The sequence below is a fragment of the Ooceraea biroi genome, chromosome 5 (genome assembly GCF_003672135.1).
Source record: "Ooceraea biroi isolate clonal line C1 chromosome 5, Obir_v5.4, whole genome shotgun sequence".
Taxonomy (NCBI): Eukaryota; Metazoa; Arthropoda; class Insecta; order Hymenoptera; family Formicidae; genus Ooceraea; species Ooceraea biroi.
Genome location: NC_039510.1, coordinates 112,320 through 130,714, shown reverse-complemented (window position 1 = coordinate 130,714; position 18,395 = coordinate 112,320). Strand labels below are relative to the sequence as shown.

At 44.7% G+C, this 18,395-nt stretch overlaps 2 protein-coding genes across 9 annotated transcripts in view; one reads left to right on the top strand and one right to left on the bottom strand.

Moving 5' to 3' along the window:
* LOC105283081 (neurogenic protein mastermind) overlaps positions 1–18,395 on the bottom strand; it is a 138,683-nt gene that overhangs the window by 98,357 nt on the left and 21,931 nt on the right. The window lies entirely within an intron of this gene.
* Positions 1–18,395, top strand: part of LOC105283077 — a 28,318-nt gene that overhangs the window by 1,315 nt on the left and 8,608 nt on the right. For 2 of the 8 annotated variants that reach the window (XR_894632.3, XR_894627.3), the window contains exon 1: positions 12–14,394. The exons of 3 other annotated variants lie outside the window; for them this stretch is intronic. The gene's annotated coding sequence lies outside the window, so the exon portion shown is untranslated. Of the gene's footprint in view, positions 1–10; positions 18,125–18,395 lie in introns of those variants that run through there. 3 more of the 8 variants (XR_003406566.1, XR_003406565.1, XR_003406568.1) reach the window with 3 other exon arrangements.

Here is an 18,395-nt window from a genome sequence, read left to right as displayed (position 1 = left end):
TTGGTATAGTCTCTCTTTCTCTCTCTTTCTTCCTCTGTCTCTCTCTTCCTCTCTCTCTCTCTCTTTCTCCCTCTCTACTCGGGTATTCCATTGCACCGAGAACGCGCACTCTCTGCGCGCGCGGCACACACACAGGACTCGTGTCGCAATATTATAGGCACGCCGGATGCGGCCGATCGTCTCGCTAGAACGGTCGCGGACCAGGTCAATATATACGCGGTCCAACGGAGCTATGAACTATTGACACGCATAGCGGGGGCTTATTATTGGCCCGTCCGAAACGGCGCGATACCACTCCGCAGCGGTCGATAGTTTTCCCGGAGCGCCAGAGCGGCAGTCGGGAATCTAACGCCGGCCCCTGTATAATTATTGCGTAATTAGCAAATTTGAGCACCACGGCCGGATCGATAATCGTAAATTATCGGGATTGGTCAGCCGAGGCTGATGCATTGCCCACGGCGGAGCACGGCAGCGGCGCCGCGATATTGTTGCTCTCTCCGCCGTATCGTTGTACGCGTACCCCGGATACCCGTATGCGTCTCCATTGGTGCACTGTGTACGCGTACCTGCCTCTATGGCCAAGCTACCAATCGGGATTTCGCTCGTCGTAGTATTTATCGGTGCGTGGCTGGACGCGATCACATCTCCAGCGACGAAAGGATTCCGTGAGTAGCGTTCACCGATCGAAGAGCTCGCGGATTTCACGGCGGAACGTCATCGAAATTGGAAGATTTATTCAAAGTACTGTCTTTTTTCACAAGATGCCTTCCCGCTTTTACAATTTTTCAAATGTCAAAAATCCGCATGGTTTCGCTCAAAAATACCATCATCGATGCGTGGACAAGCGGTGAATCTCAATTATGAGCATTTTCATCGAGGCAGACCGACAAGATTTTGATTTTACCGAATCGCGCAAGCGACGCGTGGCCGTGGTACAAGGGACGATGATTCCACACTCGGTTAATATCCGCGATCGACGTGCCCGTTCCCACTTCATCCTCCACCCCGTCGTTAACCGAACGCGTGCGTACGCGTGTGCGTCGCACGACGCCGGGACGCGGCAGCGTTGAGCCCCCCCCCCCCCGCGCGGATAATAATTATTTTCGTAATTTCCTGGCATTCCGCGCGACGAGCCCATCAATCCGAAAATCGTATAAACCGACTGTCACATTCACGCCCAAACTCAAAATACAGAGGGATCGCGCGCGCGTCCTCGCGGCCCGTCAAATACCATTTAATCCCCCGTGAAATCCGGTTTAATTTCGCCCGGCGCACAATATCCCCGGGAGTCTGCCGCCGTCGAATTCCCGATTCACCGCCCACGCGGTGAATCGAAATCTTTCGACGTCATCTTCCGCCGGAAAATGTTTCGCTCTCCCCCCAGCGCGGAGCGCGGAACTGGGCGCGGAGAGTGAAATGAAACTTTGCCGAGGTTACGGAACGAGGATCGATACGCGGGGTCGTCGCGAAAATGCTCCATCTATCCCTTCACGGCACGATCTTATCTTCCTACTATGCATTCAGCTTTTTCTTCTCATTACAACTTAACGTTGCTCGTTGTACGCACGCCGTCTCGACTTGTTCGTATTCACCGGCGGACAATCTATTGCTAAGACTTGGGAGTGACGGGAGATCGTTCGTATCGTTCGTATCAATCTGGATATGATTTCGCAACCGCCGGGAGGGCGAGAAATTCAAGCAGCGCGGCTGCAGTGCGTTCCCTCCTAATTTCGCGACACTGCGGCTCGTTTCTCTCCGCTCATTCCCGCGCGCGTTCACTCTGCGCCAGTTTATACCGCTGCCGCCGTCAGTTTCTCGACCCCGTGCGTGTTTGTATATGCTAACGTGCTACACGCCGTAATATCAAGCCGCGAGAGGTGGGCGACTGCGAAGCCGGTAACCAATGGCCGATACTGTACGCCGCGCGTGCGATAGGGCCTTGTCCGATATTGGAAATCCACCGGCGCGAGGGTTCCCTCCGGAAACGGTCGACGTCGACGCGTCAATCATGCATACGAGGACCCGAGTTCCGAAAAAGTTGCGTTTTTGCGTGACAAGCGTATCTCCGAGCGCGCGATACTATTTCGCACTATTTCCCGCTTATTTCGATGATATCAGTAATATCCTAATAGATGATATCAGTGAATCAAGTAACTTTTGGAAAAGGATAACGTCATGAGAATTATTCATGATGAATTCTGTTTCGAGCGTAAACGTAAATTCGCCGCACGGAATGAAGATCTTTAAGGACGTTCATCGGTTGTAATCGTAGCCAAAAGTTTTGCTCACGTTCGGCTCTCTTTTCGCGTACAGCGTGACCCTCTGCCTACTTCATGACTTTTAGCGTAGACTCTACACACTAATACAATTAATGCAGCTCTGCGTTTTATACGTATACACGTATACTACCATGCTTTGGGAGAAGCGGAGATCCGGCAACGCTGCTTTTTTGTTGACGCAAATACATACACAACAGAGAAAACCACGTGCTCAACATCAACGTGTATGTCAACACACACTGAGACTCTCTCTCTTCAACTCTTGTGTCGTTGCGCTACAGTGATGCCACTTTTCCATGGCGGCTCTCCTTCCACATAACGACACGCTTCGAAATACCGTCAGATCAAGAACGTTGAATTATAATTACGCATAAAGGATACCGCTACATATCTCCATCTTGTAATATGTCATTCCTAACATCGTCATGAATCATATATTAACTTTTTAACAAAATACATAAACAATTTCTGCCGTAAGAAATTAAAATATCTCTCTAGAACACGCTTCGCCTATACCTTACGTGTTAAAATTCGTAACTTTGACATTGAATATCTCGACTTTGGTACGGGCACGGTTCTTACAACTGAGCAGGTATATAAATAACACTATTAATAGTATATGGTCCAAGTTTCAAGCAAATATATAGAAAATCGATTAGCCGATGAACGTCCTTAAGGAGATTCATATTCACGGCAAGAAAATAAGATTTTTCTGCGATAAGTACTGTTTATCCACGAAACTTACATCTTCCTACACTCAAAAGGAGAGGGGGGGGGGCTTGCGGAGAGAGGTCACGTGAATATGGTAATAGCGTGGAGAGGTAGAGCAGAGATGTAGATAAAAAATCGTAATATTTATACATGTAGTACTCCGTGTGTCGCGCGCGGCGCGATTTAAATGTTAAAAAATTCTCAGCGCCTTGGCCTTTGGCTTCGACGGACCGAGTGTGTATGTGTTCTCCATTTTGTCCGCATAGTAATACCCGTGGAATTAACCATAGAACGGAGACGCGTACATTGTTTGTAGAAACGAGGAGTGAGGTAATTGCGGATAAAAGCACAAATGCAGTTTCGATGATACCGAAAATGCGGATGCGCATCATCTCATGCAAATTGCGAACGAAACAAGTTAACTTAAGAAGCAGGTCGACTGGTCAAGATAAAAGAGTTTGATAAGCCTCGGATAAAAGATTGTACAAATGCGTAGAGATGACCTCTCTAGGGTACACGGTACGTTCATACATCAATATAGAAAACTGATCTTATTAATATTACGTAGCCATCGAAAACCTCATTGCAAATTGCAATCCGCGATTATGAATGCGGCGTCTACTTGCCACGACGCGACAGATTCGCGTGCAGTCGGTGGCGGCAATCGGCTAGCTGTAAGCTAATACGCGCAAGAGAGAGAGGACGAGGAGAGACGATCGGTCGAGCGAGGAAAGGTGGAGAAACGACAACGTTGGAGGAATGGAGGACGGCTTTGCGCTGTTGGCGAGAGAAGCAACCGTAGCGGCAGCAGGACGATACCGCATAATCGTTAGGACCGTATTCCGTACGCTCCTAGTGCACGAGCAGAAGGCCGCGCGCAAGATCTCTAGTGAGCGCAGCTCGGTAACCGAGGTAGCGTACTCGTAGCGGAATGCAGGAGGAACATTGGCGAGCACACGAAGAGCGAAAGAGAAGGAGCAACGGAAAGGAAGGGGCCGGAGGGAGACAAGTCGCGAGAAGACCAACCAGCGAGGGAGGAAAACAGACGGGTGCGGTAGCGGCATGCAGCGCGCGGTACGTTACACCTGCAGGAGAGCGCAACCGCCGCTATATTGCATCGTGTGGGCGCGGTGGTGTCATCTCTCGGCGATCTCCGGAGTGACCTGCCCTCCCCCGTCCCCCTCCGGTTACTCCACCAACCCTGTTGCCCTTCCCCCTTGCATTGGCCACGAACGAGTTCCGTGCTCCCCCTCTTGGGAGGACACGTCTCTAACCTAAACCTAAACCAGCCTAACCCTACCTCATCCTACCTCACTATACCCTCGCCTTCTCCTCCGTCGTGCGCGCGCGACAACGCTATCGTGGCCCCCAACTTCCCTCACCCGATCCGAGCTCCCACCACCACGACCGCCGCTTCGACGAGTGTCCACTTTGCCTCATCGGGGGTGGGGATTAACTGAGAGAAGGGAGACACATCGTTCCACGTGAGAGGAGGTGGAGGGCGAGGACAGAGATACTGCTCCACAACGCTGTCTTGCTTTCCTGCCTCTTCGTTCACGGTCACACCCGCAGTGGAGCTCAACCTCAAGAAGAAGTGTTTTCAGCTTGAGATTACTTGGGGTCGGAATTTCTCGCCAAGATTTGCCCTGGGAAGAGGAAGCGTGATTGACCTCGATAACAGAAACGTCGTACAATCGTTCACACCAACGTACGATAAGATCTGTATAAACCAGTTATATGGATATGATCTTCAAATGGCCTAACAAGTCCACTTAATTTGTTTAGAAATGTTAACAAAAATGTTGAAGAAATACTTATAAATCTCTGTTTTGAAAAGTGTTTCAAAATCTTTGCCATTCTTCGTTAATGCAGCACTCTAATACGTAGTACAAATATTTCGTTCGTCAAGACTTGCATGACTTTTAAGCAATTGTCATGTTTTCGCATGTACTTATCAATAAAGTAATTTTAAATATTACTGACGTACTACATGCTGTATTACTGCTCCTATATTACTGCTTATTGAAAAGTGCATTTTAAATAGTAGAAAAAAGAATGATGCGCCAGACACGTCACAACAATGTGACATGTTGGAAAAATATAATACTTTTGCCGAAACAATTGCGATATTATTATCGAAAGAGAAACGTGTATTAATCCAGCGCAACTAACATAATATAACGCCTCGCGCTTGCATCATTTCGAGGCAGCTGCAGTACGCTGCAGGTTGAGAGTCGTCGAGGGTACAGTATCAGGCCGGCTCCACCTAGCATAGGGTGAACGGGTCGGAGGCCGTTGGTTCCTCATAGAGTTGCTCTCTTCTTATTATTGTTACACGAACACGCGCGCACACGGGTGCGCTCGCTCGCGGGCACGCATGCACGCACGCACGCGGCAGACGCATGCGCGAGCCATATTCCGGAACGGAGGGGTCCGGAAACTGGGTTCGAGTGGGGATACCGAGAAGCAACAAGAGGGGCGGAAGTGTTCTGTCGTGGGGCACGCGCGGTGGGGAGGAAAACAGGTTGAATCGTGCGCGCGGCATCATGCTGACCGAATCCATGGTGGGGGAGGCAATAGTGATTCAGCTCAAGGGGGGTCAGGAGAAAATCACGACGCGAGGGAACAACGCTTGCGAGGGTGGGAGAGTCGTACGAGTGGCGGGAGCGATCGGCGCGCGAGGGATGGGGACCAGAGGTTGCCGCACTTACTCTCTCGCCTTGCCACGGATTACCATTATCATTATTCCTACTCTTGGTCGCGGGCGCCACTGACAGCTTTATGTCAGAGCCATCCTTATGTTCGGCACGTTATGCGCGCGTTTCTCGGTTAATTGGAATGTTTCTTTAATTTTTCATTTAACGTATTATTCCGTTTTTTTTCGAGCTGGCGCGATGCGCGATGCGAAAAAAAATAATATTAATAAGATATGTATGCTAAGATAAGATTTGAAAGATACACGTATACTTGCAAACAGTAATGGCAACAGTAACAAAAGAATGACAGCATAGTTAACAGGGGAAGACGAAAAGAGAGGAGTGGAGGAAAGCACATATAAGTACATATAATACACGGAAAGTTCGTGCCGAGATTCCTTTAGCGAAAGTCAAATTCACAACTTTGTATTAAAAATTAATACAAGTTTTGTTAGAAGCATCGGCGCGAGTTTCCCGGTCAACCCAACACACACACACACACACGCGCGCGCGCGCACACACACACACGCGCACGCACGCACGCACGCACGCACACACACACACACACACCTACCCAACGTGCATTATTATCTTGTTAAACTTAGATATCAAAATAGGAAAACTCTTTCTCTTGCATGCGATTATCCGTGGTAGTTTTCCTTTGCCGTCGTGTTATTTGTTTTTCAAACATTATCGCGTATAGTTTTGCCATAGTAACTGCTTGCGTGGGTAATCCGTTGAAACTCCATCGCCTTCACCGACAGATACTTGTAGTATATTACTCATAGAGATAACAGAGGGGGGGGGGAGAGAGAGAGAGAGAGAGAGAGAGAGAGAGAGAGAGAGAGAGAGAGAGAGAATGTCCTATAATCTCTAACCTAGTCTCATTCAATATTTGAATCGATATATCAATAAAGGAGAACAATGCCTTGCAAAGCTGCGATCTTTACTATTTAATCATACGCTATAGAGTCCACTTTAGAAAGTCTACTTTAGAGAATCCGAGATCGAATTTTTATCCACAATGTTTAATTCCGGAATAATGTATAATTCTTCGTGAATTGTTTAGAGCCTGACTATATAAATGCAAGGACGTTGAGTGCGTCAAGAGTCGTATTTAGTCGATATGTGCCTCACGGTTAAATAAAAGGTTGTTAAAGTTACACGCGATTTTCGCGCTCGGCAACGTCGTCGCGATGGGATTCGTGGCGGCATCGTGAGGACAAAACGCGGTAAGGAACGTATTTATCGACTGGTCCTCAATGATCGGGTCCGTGCTATTACACGGTGGACGAGTATGCATTCGAGAAACTTGACGCTCGCGCGGTTAGGAAGCGAAAGAACGTAGTTTCGCACCCCTTCAAGTCAGAGATGAGAAGGCCATGTTTGTTAAATATTCGGGATCGGTCATATAGAATGGACGAAGTGCAAGGCGCAATTATCATCCATTCCAAGCAAGAGAGGCACTCTCAGCTACTATCTCTTTCTTTCGTCGGGTTATTCCTTTCCTCTCACGCCATTCCCCGTGAGTTCCTCACCTTCCAGTTTCTCTTCAACCTTCAAAGTCCACGACCTTGGCGCTTCGACCGGTCGCTGTGATTTTGCCGTTGATTCCGAGGATGATACTCGTGAACCGATCACGACGAGTGCGAGTAATCGCATCTCTACACGAAACGTATCGCCTTGTGAGATTACCACGTTTCCGAAAAAGAGACGATTGCACTAGGTCTACAACATATTCTCATATGCTTATGGCTGATATGGTAGAGGAATACCATTATCTATTAGGTGCACAAATTAATTTGGTGCTTTCTTGTTTTTTAAGGAATTGAGCCTTTATTACAAAGAAATAATAAACATGTCAATCTTCGCAATATCTGGCATCAGTTTCTAATACTTTCTCCATCTGTCGGGCAGCTGGAAAATCTCCTCTCGAAAAAAGAAGAAAAAACAAATTTGTTAAAAAGAAAGCACCGAACTAATTTGCACAACTAATATATGTCAATATAACAAAAGCTAATATCTTTTTCGACTGCAACACACCTTAAAATTAATCAAGGTTCTTCAAGACAACATGTACACTATCTTAACAACACCGTAAGCAACACCGTGATCTTTGAACGTGATCGCTGTGTCAGTCTCGACAGCGAGAGATCGTGACGATGCGCGCATAGCAGCAGGATGGACCATTTCTTTCGCGATCAGCGACAGCGGTTGCGAAATAAAATCGTCTCCGTGCACGTACGTGCATGATCGAGAGAAGCCACCACACCCACTCGGTCTCAGTGCTCGGGCCAGATCGTGCCTTTTACCTGTCATCCGTGAGTAATAATCTTGTAAAGCCGCGCACACCCTGCGGACGGGTTATGGAACCAGAGAGGAGGACGCGTCCTAACGTGGAAGAGAGGACGAGATGAAGGAGAGAAGGAGAAGCGAGAAGAAAGGATCAACAACCTGTGACGCGCCATACTCTGCAGCATCTCTACCAGCTAAGACCAATGAGCCACATTGACAACAGCGAATCTATCCGCATCCTCGTCGCCACTGACAATTGACTAGGAAATGTTCAACAATTTTTTCCCCCCTGTACCTCCATGACCCTCGAATGCGTAGCATAGAATAGTTAGAAACCGGCAGATGGTTACGAGAGGGAGAGAGAAGGAGAGAAAGTGTGATGTAATTTAATTTTACTTGTTTTTATTTCAAAAACTGCTGTACAATTGCTGTTGAAAAACACGTGTCGCAAAGCAGTAACGTATTTGGGATCAGATCACCATTGACAATTTAAATTATTCGTATACTTGGACAAAAGTCATAGGAACATAATTCAAACAGAAATGACTACGTAGCAACAATACTATGGCTATATACAAAAATATTAATGTCAGAGCTTATGACCCGCTCTATGTAGGTTTATATACCCATTATATTGCAAAGGCAAGAATTGGTGAAATAATTCAAAGGACGAATACACGAATATATTCGAGTCCTGATTATGGGACATTTAAAAATACATTGGACAAATTTTACGTTTCGAGAGCTATTGGGCACATGTGAGAAAATGAAATTGGTTGCAGAACTTCAAATCTGCCAAAACACGAAGGGTCGGTCGTAGGTATACGTGCCAAAATTTCCACAGTTTACGACTCTTCTTTTGAAGAGATTCACAGAAAGGTACCTGCTAGACAAATTTTGTTTCGAATACTGGTAACGGTATTTGCACCGGAGAATATCATTCCGTACTCAGAATCCAACCTTATCGTTAAGTTTCTACGTCATCTACAATATTTTGTTTGTGAAAATCACGCCGCGGAAGAACTGCTACACCATTTCTCTGCGAGAGCGTAGTACGGAGTACTTGCACCGTACGCGCATATCCTTGGGTAGGAACCCAACTCGCCATACCTAACGGTCGCGTAGAACTTCAGCCATTATCGCGGCGATTGCCGAGTACCTGCCAGTGTTAACTCGCGGCCACGCAGATATCCGCAGAGCGACGGGACGCACGAGAGGATCGGCAAGGTTAATGCCACCGAGAGGATAGAAAGGAGTGCTCGAATCCTAGTTATCGGCCACACCCGATAAGACGCGGGAATACCAAGGCAGAAGATGGTATTTATCGGGACTCTATCGCTCCGATCGTTCACGGAACTCTTTGTCCTCGTAACACGACCAAGTAGTCGTCTTCTATGCTACACATGGAAAGGAAATACAAGACACAAGAATGCGAAAGTAAGGAATGGAACTGAAGATCGATTGCACGCGAATACACGCAGAGAAATCTCGAATAAATGGATGAGTAGGTTTCGCTCCATTTCCGCGGCCGTTCGTCTAACTAACGGTAAATAATTATTAACACACGTTCCAATTCTTTAGCTATTTGTTTTTTATGTGAAAGGTACGAAAACTTGGAAACACCGATTTCCGCGACGAAGTACAATCGCCACGGAACGTTGCCACGTGCAACGTATTTATCATCGAGAGCAAGGTTCAAAGTTCGATGCTTTCCCACCGATGCTATCGTTCCCGAAATAGAGAGCGACGCACTATATGGCGCAACAGCACTCGTTATTCCTCGTTCCTCTTTCGCACTCCTTCATAGTAACCGTTCTTGCACGGGCGGTTAAACTACGGTATTATTCAGTCGAGTTAATATTAGAACGGCGATAGTCACCGCGAAAGTTAGTCCAAAGAACTTTAAAGAAATCGCGACGATGTAACTCTCGATCCAAACGCACCCACGGAAAAAAGCGCTCGTGTTGGGAGCATTAACAGTTTGGGAGTAACAGTTTGATGCAAAGGAGAGACGGGAATGCGCCGTTCGTGACTATCGTTCGATCGCTATCGCGTGCGTTGTTGTGTATCTCGCGGAAAGCCAATTATATATTTCAAGAAAATACCAATTATATTTCAGAAATGACGGATAGAAAGGCGCGGCCAAAGACTCTACATACTTTCTCCGAATATTCACGGATATTGAGTTCTATCTTAGACATAAAGATGATTACTAAACTACTTCAGCGTATTAATAGCATGGTGTTACACGTTACTTCTCACGTAACATTAATCTCTTTATGTATTCCTGTTTTCACGAGTTTCGCGATTTTGCGGAACGTGATCGAGGTCTTCACCGTGTATATCGCCACTGAATGCCGATTAATGCACCGAAACAACAACGGTGACAACTCATTCGATGTGTACACGGCGGGATGAGCGCCCCTGCTCATGAAGGGTGCATAACTCTGGCACGGTATTACATGGCGTGTCCGTATGGGTCGGTATACTAAGACTTGTCTCTATAGAACTGGCACAGCTGTTTCGTATCTTTCTCCTGGTCGGTCGGCCCGCCGACTCTCATCCCTTGCGTCGCGTCGGTCTCTCCCCTTCCGTTCCATCTTGGGCGCAACGCGCGCGCCATCGACCCTTCCCGCGCATAGCAAATCCTGCGTGCCCCTTTCAAGCAGGAAGAACGTCAGGGATACGATTCGAACCCGTAGCTTGGTACCGTATCGGACGCTAAAAGCATTCGTGGCGAGCCTCCGCATTTTTGTATCTATCAACGGCGATTAACATTGCATGATTTCGTTTTTTCTTTGATTTTTATATCTGCATCTTATACAAAAATTAGTCCAAGTAAAAGAGATACGATCTATATGCTCACACACATACATATGCATACATCTTAAAAATATTGTATAATGTGATATTCCTCCTTCCGTAGCCTTCAACTTCGGGCTTTATATAACTTTGATCGCAACCTGGTGAGCGACATGAATAAAACATATTTGATATTTTAATGCGTGAATTGCATAACAGGTTTGGCAGGAACTTTCGGCACCTCCTCCTGACCCAGTTTTTTCATTGATCGCACTTGAAATCTTCTCCATCGAGAGCTTACGTTCATTATACACATCCCATCTTTCATTTTTCTTTATCAATGTCTTCCTAATAGCTCTATTTGTCATTTTAAGAGAAAGCGTAACAAGTCTTAAGGAAATTCTTGAGATTCTTGTGCATTGTCTTGGAACACGTGGAACACACGTTCAAAGAAATTCGCTTTTCCTCTTGCTTCGCTTTCGACAGTACGTCATTTGTCTTCGTAGACAAATATGCGAGAAACAATTTTGAGAAACATGTCGAAAGCACGAATTCGTTCTGCCGGCACCAGTACTCTCGATAAGCTCCGAGTCCTTGGTCGGCAAGTGCGAACGCAGCCGTAGCTCTTTTGCAGGCTCTTGAAACAGAAGAATCCCTTTTTTGGGATAATAGTAGTTTCGCGTTACGCGCGGTACGCGTAGCCGTACATCGGGATGCGCGAACTCGCTTGCGATAGGATACAGTGTTACCTGCTCAACGTGTAATTCACTTAATAATGTTCCGTTCTCTCTCTGTCTTTCTGTCTCTCTTTTCCTCTATCTCCCTCCGCGTCGCTCTCTTTCCCTCTCTCCGATCGCATCGTGGATTTCCCTCCTCGCGAACACTTGGTGCGAGAGTTAATTACCTGTTACACACTCCGCAGAGTAGAAAATGTCAGTTTCTAATCTCCTACGTCTACGTATATTGAGCTCGATACCTTGGCGATTTTTCCCAAGAGCATGCCGTTACACGGCAAAGCCGCGTTCTTCATTTTGACACAAGTACAACAAGATTTGTAATTCAACGTGTAAAATTTAACGCAGAATTCAATTTCTTTCACAATTCCTTTATGAAAATAATTAACAACTTTATGCTAATCCCGATTAATTACGTAATCCTATACTGTGAAACGGAAACGCAAGTAGAAAAGTTGATATACCAATCGCGAGCGAGTGACCGATGAAAACCGTCTTCGCGGATGCGTCCGTAACGTTCCTTATCCTACATGAGGTTACACCGGGTGTTTGAACGTCGCATTGACCAGACGTGCAATCCGTCGTCGTCGTCGTCATCATCACCGCCGTGACGATTTGAGCACCGCTGTACGCAGGAAACGTTCGTAGTGCGATTAATACCAAGAGGCGTATACTACCCGGATCGCGCACGTCGGCTGTCAGCTGTCGTCGAAGAGGGTCCAGAGCACCAACGGGCGAGCAAGCGGTGCGACCTTGCCGACCAGTTGTCTTCGCTCCGCTCGGCTAATTAATGTCGCAACGCCGCACGCGCGGTACGTACGCGTCACGATGAAGACGATGAAGACGACGATGACGATGATGGTGGCGACAAAGCAATTCAGCAGGAAAAATGATAAGCCCGTGATCGTGATGTCGCCGTTGCATCGACACGTTCGACACGTTCATCGTGTCGTCAAATCAGTCGGCATTACCAAGACGGAGCGAGCTCGAGGATGCTCCTCGCTTTGGACGCACCAAAGCAAACCTTTGACTTCGAGACATAACACGCACAATTAAACTAAAGAGTTTTGCCCGCGATCGGTCCCGTGTAATTCAATCAATATAATTTAAAATAATTTGGGTTAATTGTTGCTCGCGCGCAACGCCCAGTATGTCCAATCTAATTGCATTAATAACGATAACAGTTAAGCGAGAAAAGCCAGAACAAGATCATTAATAGATAATAGTTGGATAGAAATTCTAAATCAATGGCTCGTGCGAAAGGACGAATCAAATCAAGTCGTCCTTTCATCAATAGAATCGTGAACAATTAAAGGGATGAAATCACGTGTCATCTCGCGTCCCATCTGTCGCGGTCCTGAAACAACGAGGAAGGTAATAACAATTTTCTTTCGCGCTTCCTCAAATCTTAATCGTACAAATAAACGTTTGTGGCACCTTTTACTCGAATACTAGAATGATTTTACTAGAATGATTGACACCATCGCGATGCAGCGATACGTCCAGAGCCCGCGTAAGAACGCGGAATCACGATGCACCGCACGCGCGCTTGCCGCGCGATCGCGAGGGGTAACAAGTGGGGAACTGATTGAACGCAGCCGCACGGCAAGCGTTCCCTCTCGATTAAAGCAACCTGGAAAACTCGTTTGCCCGAACTGTGTCACTGTCACGGTAATTGGCGAAAAAGTCGAGTTTCTTCGCTACGAGAGGTCGTACCGGCGCATACGCGCGCGTGCGCGCTCCCTCCGTCACCCCTCCTTGCGCCGGTCGCAAAAAACCGTCGGACCTTTATTTAATTCAATGCCTCTCGTTATCACCGGGCCGAGAGTATCTGCATTCATTATGTGCCGCTCGTGCACGCGGCCGCGAGAACCTGTTGTCCGACAGTTCCTGATACCTGTCTGTTCTCGAGAGAACTGACGGACTTAACTGTGCAATGCTCGACGTAGGACGGTACAGTTTGTTCCGCGTTCCCGCGGGTTCAACAGTAATCTCCCCGCAAAATTCTTCGAAATATGATGATGTTCTAAACAACAGCAGATTTACTAAACTTTGTAAAATAAATATCAAATAAATATCAGATTCACGATTGTTTTTCACCATTTCACCGGATAAAGAGGCGAAATAAAGAGGCAAACGAGTTACCTTCCAAGTTACAAATTGTAACGTACAATTCGACGTTGGAATACTCGTTCCCGGCCAATAGAGTCTGATCGACTCTCGCATTTCGGTTTCTGTTCGAGACTCAAATTCGCATCGCGAGGTTTCGCGCGCTAGTTACGATAGTCAAAAGTGCATTCTATGCGGCACGAGCACATGCGGAGGCTCTAGGAGCAGCTCGGCTCGCCATCGCCGGGGCCGGGCGCAATCTATTATTACGGACCACTGTGAGTTTAATGCGCCTCGCTTATCTGCGTTCACCGTCGGGTGCGTACTATCTCTCGTGTACCCAGCGACTGGAATCACCCCGAGGCGGGTTCTGTGCACGAGTCCAAGTAAAGCAAAGTGTTTCTCTCTCAGGTTAGCGCACCTACTCCGACGCGCTCGCTCGGGTATCGCTCGTCGCGAACAGCGGAATGCGGTTGACGTCGACCAGCTCGCTGGAACGTGTATAAATGTATACGTATGTTGTGTGTGCTGCATGAATATCTGTAAGTACGCTTCATTTTATGAACCATCCGACCATTTTACGAAACGCCGTTCCACGGAAAAGCGATGCTTTACAGAAAAATCAAGTCGAAGAACGAGTAAAATTTGCGGAGACATGTGCCAAGATCGATCCTTCGCTAAATTTCAACGTCCCTGCGTACACTGGGATGATTTTGTGGTCCATGGACAAAAAGGCGAAAAGATGGAAACGAGAGTGAACGGGAGAAGGTACGTTTAAGGGCGTTTACGATGAAGACAAAAACTACAGAAATGCTAAACGGAGGAGGAGAAATATCGATGGATACCTAATTTGAGCTCGTCTTGGATTGCGTTTTCATCAATCGACCCTGAATTAAACGAAAGGACTGTACTTTGTTGTAAGAAGAAAGGAACAGGAAGGATCGGATGAAAAAGAAATAGAGAGAGAGAGAGAGAGAAAACAATATGAATCTTTAATGAGGCGATGGATGATAGCGACATGAAATTTGAAATTGTGCTCAGTTACCCTCATTACTTGCTTTTCTCACTTTGCGGTAAACGTTCGCAAAATACAGATCATCTGACAGATTTTTTCATTACTCTATCATTGACACTATTCCGACATAAAATTTCGCTTTTCAATAATGTTATTTTAAACCAGTCTGTAGTTGACTTTAATGAATTTCGCGATTAGAGAAGATAGGAATTAACTTCACCTTTCTGACCAAGTGTCGCATTGTGCGAGAAAGCCAGGCACACAGTTCGATCCCCGCTGATAACGACCAGGGGCTAAAGTAATCTCTTCGTAACGTCGCTCACGATTTCTCGGAGAAATTGACGCTCGTATCCCACCACATTTGGATAACCGACACTTTCACCTTATTTAGAAAAATAGTTCGCTAGACAGTCACGATGGGTCACACGGTCACGATGAGAATGATACATGCTTCACCATCAGAAACAACACATCCGAACTTTGTTTGTTTTACACTTTAGGTACACCTCTCAGCAAAACTATCGTCGACACGGATTCGACGACCGATTATAGTGACTTATGTATTTGGTGTGGCACTGTCTCTGCCAAATTTCTAGACATCCCTAGCAACATTCTGGATTTTTTATGTCTATTGAGTCGTTTCCTGTAACGAGTGTTTCCCATTACAAATCAACGGATGCCCAAAGTTCATCTGCTGAATGAACAATACAAAAGTGGAAATAACAGGCTTGAACAAGTTTCGGTACAACATATAGACATCCTAAAGTTATAGTTTCGAAATTTAAAGTTCCAAGTCTATACCTAACCTAAAAGGCCTTGAAACTTTAAACATAATGTGATAACATGCAAATAATTGATCGATTTAAGAACTATTGGATTGACTGAAAAATCCGTGCGACGTTTTTAGCAACATTGAGACGCAAAACTTTGTATTAAGAATTATTAGGCGTATGCAAAAGGTTTAATCTTTTTTTTCAGCGCTCTGGTATTATTATCCAAACTTGAAATTCTCGATTTTTTACGTTTTTAAAGAGAGAGTTTTTGGCATCGAAATTTCTAAAACGTCATATGTCATGATTGAATGATAAATATAACGTTCGACAATAATAGTGAACGCGATGAACAATGAAAAGCTACACATACTTTACGTATTTAGCAAACCATTTTGGACCTGGGCAGCGATCACGTAACTTTTTCTCTAGGAAAATGAAAAGTTTCACGTATTTTCGCAAGTATTCAATATATACAATATTGCATAGTTTTTTAAGAAAACGATGAGGAAGACACTCCCCTTAGTGATTATACTTCCCACGAACCGAGATACGTAATCGTGAATACTGAAAAAGTTCACACGAAATAGATAAAGTGGAAAATAAAAAGTAAACAGTTTCACTCGCAATTACATAATCGATCCCCTGGGCTGGAAAGTTTTTCCGCACGCGGCGTGTCACCCAACTTGGCGCCTTCGGATTACCAATTATCCCAATCGAAGCAGTACTATTAACTAGATAGTACTTTCGAGATGTGGCGAAACACCTTTTTTCACAAAGAAATTTATCTGAGAGATGGCAGAAAATCGTAAAAAAAACGAGGCCAAATTTGTTGATAACTGCATTGTATTGTATATAATGTATATGCAGCTAAAAAGCGAAAAAGTACAAAAAATGGCTAAAGTTTTTGCATACACCTAATAATTAATATTATAATATGTTCATAATAAAGTAAAATATATCAATTCTTTAATACAAGTGATGCCATAAATTCGCTACGGATTAGGGAGACACGCTATTCTTACAAGTCTTCTATTTACGTTAGAAGACAATGACCAAAAGAATCAGAGCTCAATCTCGAAATTCCAGAAAGTTTTACCAATACGACGAGTGTCAGGAAGTGTAGATGCAGGTAGTTCATAGGTTTTAAATGCAAGGGATACATGGCAGGGGCGGAACAAAGAGAGAAAGCTTGCGGAACGTGAAGCAGCATAGGGAGAAGGGGAAGAGGCCCGGCTTGCCGGCTTCGAGTCTGCACTGTCGTCCTGCAATAACCGTTCGCTCTTTGTCCGCTCAGCTGCCTCTTGCTTGCCAGTGGTTGTCAACCGAACTTGTCGCGGATCATCTCTCGTAAAGGTCCATTTAGTTCCATATTGTGTAAAAGTCCACTTATCCCTTCTTACTGCTTCTACTAGTTATACTTGTTATCCCGATATAATGGACTACAAACGGATCACGTTAAAATTTTCAAGTTTTTGAAAGTTGGTTATCGAACCACGCATTCTTTTACGACTGTCGCTTCTTTTTTGTGTAGAACTACATAGTTCCATGTACGAGGAAAATCTCTGATACTCTTATTTAATGTATGCATTATTTCCTATATATTATCTAACTAGTAATCTCCGTTTTTATATGTTTTTGTATGTTTACGTGTTATTTAATCGCGCAGTGTAATCAGTTTTTATATCCTGCCTCTCTTTCTCGTAATTGCAATGTTGTATAAATGTTTTCTATTTGCTCGCTAAAGCGAGAAACACGAGTCGGTAAATCTAATTTTCTACATTCATGTTGCTATTAGCTATGCATAGTTTTATACGAATCATACTTAAAATCAATATTCATAAAATATTAAAATAATTAACATCTCGCGAACGCGGAAACAAAAATTTGCTGACACAACATATTTTATGCTGTCATAATAAATTTTGTCGTTTACTGTGTGGAACGCCAAGAAACTCGTTCATCAAGAATATTAATAAATAAACAATTAATTAAAACTAAGAAATTTAATTAATTGAAAAATACTTTGCCAAATTATCAAATCATTGGATTGTAACAAAAGCATTGTAGCACTTTTTTAGTGTAATTCCAAGACAAATATTATTACACATGTATATAAATAATTACCTAAATGCATCAGCAGTGACAGTCTCGTTCGTTACTTATATTACGTTGGCGATCAGAATTCAAAAGTATATTGAGATCTCTTAGTATAACTCACCTGAAACAGAAAAATAAAACAGAGATATAAATAACATGTTTGTTGCCTCCTTCCCCTCATTAGAGACGTAAGCGTGACTTAATAGTATAATTAGTACTACTTGAAATTTGACGGCAACGCACGTTTGCGTCTTTACGCGATATAGAAATAGACTAGACAAGAAAATATTGAAACTGACATCATAATATTCAGAAGGTAGAAAATGAATCGTAAAAGCAATAGGAGAAAAAAGGTGTGTGTGTGTGTGTGTAAAATCCGTAGATGTATGGGGCGGTCAGTATCGAGCGACCTACCCCGCTATAGCATCCCTTCGCACTCCTCGTGTCATGGGTCTTCTTCTTCCCCTCTCTGGTCCTCACTTCGTTCCCTTTCCACCACGCGACAACCCACGATCACCAATATCCTTCACTACAATCTCCCACTTACGTGACGTAAGTAGCGTGAATTTGTTTTGATAGCTACACGTTTACAGTACAAGTCACACAGTATCTCGTACGTATCGCTATGAAATCAATAATTACTTGCTAATTCAATAATTATTTAGATATAACATATGTAATAACTTTCTGCCTCTCTTCCTTTCTCTATTTTGTGTAATATATTCACCTAAATTCATCTGTGTAATTCAACTAAATTCATCTGAATAAAGTGCATAAATGATATCAATGAAGTGTATATACAGCTGACACATGCACGTAACATGCATTTATATTATACGTCTCGATGCTTATGCGATAGATATTCGCGATTTGAAGCTCCATTT